Here is a 6,120-nt window from a genome sequence, read left to right on the forward strand (position 1 = left end):
ATAAGCCTAACGTCCTTTCTTCTTAAAACTCTAGAAAGACTTCTTGATGCCCACATCAGACAGCTCCCTTCTTCTGAGGACGTGTCGGAGTGTCAACATGCTTATTCAAAGGGCAAATCCGTGGACACTCCGCTCCACGAAATTGTGTCCAAAATTGAAAAAGAACTCGCCTTTCAGGAATTTACCTTAGGCATCTTTCTTGACATAGAAGGCGCCTTTAACAATATTCTTCCAGAGGCCGTGGTGGGCTCACTTTCCCAAGTGGGGCTGGAGCAGCCTCTGGTGGAGTTTATAAGACCTCTTATTGAAAAAAGAATTATCTCGTCAGGGGGGCGCGTCGATAACCAGGCATGCAACGAGGGGTACTCCTCAAGGAACCTACTCTGGAACCTTACAGTAAACTCAATTCTGATGAGACTGCAGAGTACCGGCTGTCACGTCGTAGCGTACGCCGACGAAATTGCACTCACAGTCACGGGCAAACATCTCCAAACGCTAAGCGAACTTTTGCAAAGCGCTCTCTGTCTCGTGAACAGCCGGTCGAGGGAGTGTGGACTTAAAGTTAATCCCACCAAGACCGAAATGATACTTTTCACGAGGAAATATAAGATACCGTCTTTTCAGCCCCCCTCCCTAAACGGGGTGGGACCTACACTCTCCAACGCGGTTAAATACCTCAGCTTAATTCTCGACAGGAAGTTGGACTGGAGGCGGAACCTTTCGGAACGATACAGGAAAGCGATTACCGCCCTTTACGCCTGTAAGGCAGCGGTAGAGAAACGATGGGGTCTGAAACAACACATAATACACTGGATGAATTAGGCGGTTGTCCGACCCATCCTTTTCTATGGGATTACCGTGCGGTGGCCGGCTCTAGAAAAATCCACTTACAGAGGCGTATTGGACCGACTACAAAGGGCGGCAACCATGTTAATTACGGGTGCCCTGCCCTCTACTCTCAGTAGGGTTCTGGGGAATGTTTTGAATCTTATCCCTACCAATCTTTACTGTAGATATCAGGCCAGCTGCAATGCAATTAGACTGAATACAGCTCATATATGTAGAGACCATAGATTCGGTCACTCAAAAATTCTGAGCACCATTCCAGCAACCTTACGTAAGCTGGATTACATTAGTCCATATCTCTGCTTCGAAAATAGGTTTTCTACCAGAATTCCAGACAGAAGCAACTGGGTAAATCGCTCGGACTTAGATCCAGGATCTGCCGCCATATTAACGGACGGGTGAAAGCTCGACAATAAAGTTGGAAGCGGAATCTACTCCAAAGAACTATCGGTAAACTTAAGCAGGCGGCTCCCTGACCACTGCAGCGTTTTTCAGGCGGAATTAACAGCCATAACGGAGGCCGCCCTTTGGCTTAAAGGTGGCACAAATTGTCCACAATCCGTCACTATCTACTCTGACAGCCAAGCAGCGATCAAATCTTTGCAGTTCAGTAACACTTCCTCAAAGGTGGCTGCCGAATGCAGAAGTACCCTAAACGAGCTTGCCGCGAAAGCCACCATTAACATGGTATGGGTACCCGGGCATAGTGGAATACCGGGAAACTGCGCGACAGATGAGCTGGCGAGGGGGGAACTGAACTACGCTCAACAAACTCTGCGCTCGATGCAGGCGTTCCCCTGTCCTCGAGTAAGCACCAACTGAAATCTATTTTTATTAAATTGGCCAACGAACGTTGGGCGAAAGAACCAACATGTTCTGTTACAAAACAGATCTGGCCAATTATAAACGAAAAACGATCTAAAACTCTCATACAAATAGACCGCCCCATTATTAGCTCAGTTGTAGGTATAATTACGGGACACTGCTTAATGGGAGCGCATGCTAGGCGAATGGGTTATCCCGCAAACGACTTCTGTTGTGCCTGCAGGGCCGAGGAGGAGGTGCAGAGTGTAGAACACTATCTCTGCCACTGCCCTGACAATGTCAAGACTTGCTATTTTTAGTCAACATACTTTTCGGGTTTTAGCCGATGTCGACTCTGTGGACGTCGGCGACCTTCTACGATACGTTTAGGTCACACGATGGTTCTATCATTTGGGAAACTAGGGCAAAGGAACAAGAGATCGTTCATAGTGGCATCACAATGGGTCAAAATGGCCTAAGTGTACACTCTCTGCCGTTCCGTGCGGAGTGACAACCACCGTAACCTAACCTAACCTAAAGCAGTCTGTCAATCGTTTCACTTCTGTGCCAACTGCGGTACTTGCCGTAAATCTTTCGGAGAATCTTTCTCTCGAAAACTCCAAGAGCCGCCTTATCTGATGTTTTCATTGTCATTGACACTTATGTTCTGACTATTGTGAGATGACCGGAAATACTTCGTTTTGTCCTCGTTGACCATCAGACCTACACGCTTTGCTTCTTTTTCTAATTCCGAAAAGGTAGCGGTTCAGTTATGTGACTCTTATTATCTTCTCGAACATCAGATTAACGATATCATACGAAAAGGAGTAACCTTGTTTGAAACCTTGTTTGGCATCACACGGCTAGGAGAGACCCTTCTAACGGAGCTGGTGGTATAGCTCAACGTCATTTTACACAGCCGTATTAGATTCGCGGGGATATGAAATTCGGACACCACGAAATAAAGACCGCTTCTTTTCCAGTTGACGAAAGCGGCTTTGAAATCCAAGTTTTGGCGTGTTGCGAATACGAGATTTATGGTGGATTTGGCAGATCTGAAGCCACACTGGTAAGGCGCAATCAGTTCGTTGATGGTGGGCTTCAGTCGGTCGCACAACACGCTCGATAAAATAGTTGGCGCGCATGGCGGAGTCGCCTTTCTTGTCCATTGGGCAGAGCACAATTCCAGTCGCCGGGCATGCACCTTATCAGCTCCTCACCATCGTATCGTACCGTCAGCTCCAGCAAGTTTGTTATTTTTCATCAGAATAATCGCTATTCGTACCTCCTCATTATCAGGCGCTGGGACATGGACTTCATCGTCATCGACTGGGGGCTCGGGTTCGTCTTCCCCACTACTTTTAGTGCTGCAGCCATCCAAAGGGTCGAAAAGTGTTCCGGCGATGTCGATCAGCCACAGCCCGTTATCGGACGTTTCGTCGTGGAGGCAGAATTTCCGACAGTGGCGCCAAAGATCGCTTCCTTGCCCACTGAATATTTCCAATGGTCGCCTTTCGCACTCACCTTGCACACACACACACTTTTTCCGATAAAGGCAAAGACTTGTTTTCGATTTTAAGATATGTACAAAATTTAAACTTATTTATTTATTTTCTGTTTATGCAATTTGGTCACACACATATACAGCGTTTATTTAGCTTTAGATTATAACTTCCAAATCAATAGTACATAGCTATTTGTATATGTGATTATGTAACTACAAAGTTTATTTAACAAATTCCATAAACTGTTTGAGAAGGGCGGGTGCGCGTATACCGGCGTTAATAGCTGAACTGTCTTCGGTGGTAATTTTTGCGAGGATGGTAGGCGGCCGAGCGCGCTCGGTAATAATTTTCGGAGTCACTTCGACTCCACTGCCGCCAAAGGATGCGCGCACGGCCGCTATTAGGTTTAAGCGGCTGCTTAAACACCCACCTTGGCATTAAAATCGCCGAGCACAATTTTTACATCGGGTCGGGGGTAGAGTAGACCTCAGTTCTCGAGACAGAGTCTCTCTCCCACCAATAATCCAAGACCGAGTTTGCACTCCTTTACGTGGCAACTGTAGTAGAAGTCGCAAGGCTCCCCGCTCAGCTTGCCTTGCCCCGTCCATCGAATTTCATGGACGGCGGTGATGTCAGCCTATATTTTCCCGAGGACATCAACTAGATGGGCAGAGGCACCTTCCCGACTGAAGGTCGTGATATTCCAGGTGCGTACCTTCAAAACATTGTCCTTTCAACGTTTCAAGTGATCGTCATCAAAAAAGGGGGTATCATTCAAGGCATGTTCTTTTTCATTGGGCAGGGTTTTAACGTGGCGTGTCCCAAAACCAGCGACGCGGAGTTTTACGCCTTCTCACTTTAGCTGGTCGAATGCGAATATCTCAACTAATCCTTGAAGTATTTTTTAAATTCATAGCTCTACATATTTACATAGGTACAGAGTAAACCAGATAGCCGAACAAGACGTTATTCTAAATAAAAAAATATTAAATTTTCCGTATACTCTGTAATATTCCCCGGCGATTTTGTAAGATAAACTAACAATTTATACATCGTTGCAATCACCAAAATATCTTCTCTTAAATGACATACTTATGTATGCATAAATATATGTACATATATGTACATACGAAATTAATAATCTAGCATTTCCTGGACTATTTTTGAATATATTGGAAAAAATTTGGAAGTTAGAGGGGCTCGGGCACCCCTACCCCTACCTGGCTACGCCCATGCTCTGAGCATTGCCGCTGAATAATAGTTTTACTTAGAAATGCATCCCTGGTCCTTGTTCTTGCTGTATTGCATCGCGGTGAATTCGCATTTCTCAGAAATTTGAAAACATAACAAAATGAATGAAAGTATTTTGTTTGCTAATTTTGCTATTTCTATTGTTTAATGTAAACTTATTTCTTTTCAGGATATGTTGAGGCTACAAAGAAGGCGCAATTGGAAAATGAAGCTATTACTAGGGAAGTAGCAGCGCAGGCACATTTGGAAAATTATGACGATAAGCAAGATCGATTTTCGGAATGTAGTTCTGCCTTGTTGCAGAATTATTATTATTGTATTAAAAAAGTATAATCAAATTAAATTCTGTTTAAGAGGAATGCTTTACACTCGAGTGGCGTTATTTACGATGTGCTCCAAACATTAAGCGAAGTTCTGAAGAGTCGATAAAACGCAAATGTGCCAAATGGTAGGCAGCTTGTATTCCCGATTGCCTGAACAATGTCGAAATTCCATTGACGGGACCAGTAGCCGACGAAGGTGGTAAATTTGGTGCTAGTGGTGGCGCTGAATCTAATGCCTCAGGCGATGGTAAAGGTTATCCTGAAATCACGGCCATACCGCATAATGAGCTGATGGAGAAACGGTACCAGTTTCAGAGCCTTCACCCATAGCCCTCCACCTACTGTATACGAGGTTGTCAATAATAATAATAATAATAGATTGGCGCTTACACATATGTTAGTGTTTGGCCGAGGTTCTCCTCCGATTTGTGGCGTGCGCCTTGATGTTGTCACACAAAGCGGAGGGACCTACAGTTTTACGCGACTCCGAACGGCGATTGTATTTTTTGTGAGAAGCTGTTTTTCATGGCAGAATTACACTTGGAGGTTTGCCATTGCTTGCCGAGGTACGACCGCTGTTAAGAAAAAACTTTTTTTTCTATATTTTAGCGATGTTGCTTTGACCAGCGTTTGAACCTTGGTGCTGCGGAGTGGAAGCGTGCACTGCTTACCACTACAGCACAGCGGCCGAGGTTGTCAATAATCCGAGCAAATTGTTAAGTCCTCCAGTAAATGAAGAAAAACTAGCCTAATCGAATATATATACATATTAAAGGTCTGCATCGGAATTCAGTTTGCTTCACTGTGAAGTTTTCTTCAAATATTTAAACTACTCATACTCTAACAAAAAGGGTATGGAAGGAAGAGAAGTGAAGATATTGAGCGCTGTGTACATAAAAAAGTACTCAAAAAATTATGTTCCGAAAAAAGAGGAACATAAATCAGCAGTACCATGCTGTCAAACTTCCACAATAAAGACGTTCCTTCACAAGTATTTTTTTAGTATTTTTGGAAGTTTAGGTTTAATGCTACATAATGTTAGAGCTGACTCTTATGTTAAATAACAAACATCGAGAAACAATGTAGGGCGCTCCGAATATTTAGCCAACAGCATATTTTTATAAAGAAAGTGGACTCATTTTATACAAAGAACTAATTTTTAATTTTACAATAAGATATTTTCATTTCCCAATACCAGGCGCTCATACATACATATGAAGTAGCAAGCTTTCCATACGCATACATTTGCTTGTATCACTTTTTAATTCGTTTGTAGAACCCTTTAAAATTCACAAAGTAAATTTTTGGAAATTTAAAAAGTAATACAAAACAGTTTTCTGCTTAGAAATAGAAAACTTGTTACTTCACATGTATGAGCGCCTGGTTTTGGG

General features: G+C 43.6%; 1 pseudogene; it reads left to right on the forward strand.

Moving 5' to 3' along the window:
• The first annotated feature begins 4,575 nt into the window (after nucleotides 1–4,575).
• LOC118755090 lies at nucleotides 4,576–5,860 on the forward strand (annotated as a pseudogene).
• The last annotated feature ends 260 nt before the right edge of the window (nucleotides 5,861–6,120 follow it).

This window comes from Rhagoletis pomonella, unplaced genomic scaffold, assembly GCF_013731165.1.
Source record: "Rhagoletis pomonella isolate Grant_MI unplaced genomic scaffold, Rhpom_1.0 Rhpom_scaffold_05276, whole genome shotgun sequence".
NCBI classification, from domain to species: domain Eukaryota; kingdom Metazoa; phylum Arthropoda; class Insecta; order Diptera; family Tephritidae; genus Rhagoletis; species Rhagoletis pomonella.